Here is a 1,462-nt window from a genome sequence, read left to right as displayed (position 1 = left end):
CTCGTGGACCTCCTCCAGCCCCGGCAGCGAGTATGTCGCACGGTCAAACACTCGTTAGCACCTTTAGATTAATAGTCATCCCTGACTGATGATCCCGGAGGGCGTGTGCCGCCGGGATCATCTCTCTCCCCCTCTCCCCTCTCCCTCTCCCCCTCCCCCCTTATCGTCACTGTCACGTTGCCGCCGTTGGTGTTTCGGAGGCGGACACAGCAGTGTTGCGGGTTTGCCTGCTCTCATAGCGCCATAGCACCGCTGTGACTCCAGCGAGCGCATGCACTCCCACAACATTGCAGTAATGTCCGTTCTAAAACCTTCCCAGCACTAACCTCATGGTGATACTTCTATAGTTCGCCGTGGCATGTGCACATTGCTACGACGCAGATCTTTTGAACCTTATCAAGTGACTGAGCATTCTGCAGCAAGCGCCGTGAGAAACGAACAGCGAACCCCCTTATTGTCAACAATGTCCACGCTGCTTGACGTTGCTGACGGACTGCCGCATACAGGACGAGTGCCGTGATCTGGCTTCCTGCAGAGCCTCTTGCAGGGCCGCCTGCAGGGCCTCCTGCAAAGCCTCCTGTAGGGCCGCCTGCAGAGCCTCCTTCTGAGCCTCTTGCAGGGCCGCCTGCAGAGCCTCCTGCAGGGCCTCCTGTAGAGCCTCCCGTAGAGCCTCCTGTAGAGCCTCCTGTGGAGCCTCCCGTAGAGCCTCCCGTAGAGCCTCCTGTAGAGCCTCCTGTAGAGCCTCCTGTAGAGCCTCCTGCAGGGCTGCATGCAGAGCCGCCTGCAGGGCCTCCTGCAGGGCCTCCTGCAGAGCCTCCTGTAAAGCCTCCTGCAGAGCCTCCTGTAAAGCCTCCTTTAGAGCCGCCTGCAGGGCCGCCTGTAGAGCCTCCTTCTGAGCCTCTTGCAGGGCCGCCTGCAGAGCCTCCTGCACGGCCTCCTGCAGAGCCTCCTGCAGAGCCTCCTGCAGGGCCGTCTGTAGAGCCGCCAGTAGAGCCGCCAGTAGAGCCCCCTGCAGCAGAGCCGCCTGCAGAACCGCCTGCAGGGCCGCCTGCAGGGCCGCCTGCAGAGCCGCCTGCAGAGCCTCCTGCAGGGCCACCTGTAGAGCCGCCTGCAGAGCAGCCTAATGTCCTCATTGAAAATTGTAGCGCCCTGCAGTAAAGGGCGCACCGCCGCTAACGTGTAATTACATATTAATTTTATATATTGTATATACACTTTGGGTGTGCGGCGCGCTTTTGTTGGGTGTGACGTGCTGCGGGCGGCGGGCGGTGTAATACACTGTAATAACATAATAACCGATATAAACGCCACAATATTGAATACCTGGCCGTCGGCTTGTGGCCGCCAATAGGGGTCCAGACCAGCAGCAGGAGGGGCGTGGCGGCGTGGCCCCGGGCCGCCCGTGTGATGTCGCGGACAGGTGCCCGTGGGGTAGGCAACCCATCCGGCGCCCACCTGCCCA

The sequence above is a fragment of the Frankliniella occidentalis genome, unplaced genomic scaffold (assembly GCF_000697945.3).
Source record: "Frankliniella occidentalis isolate FOCC.00 unplaced genomic scaffold, Focc_3.1 Scaffold89, whole genome shotgun sequence".
NCBI lineage: Eukaryota > Metazoa > Arthropoda > Insecta > Thysanoptera > Thripidae > Frankliniella > Frankliniella occidentalis.
This window is presented reverse-complemented; position numbering follows the sequence as displayed.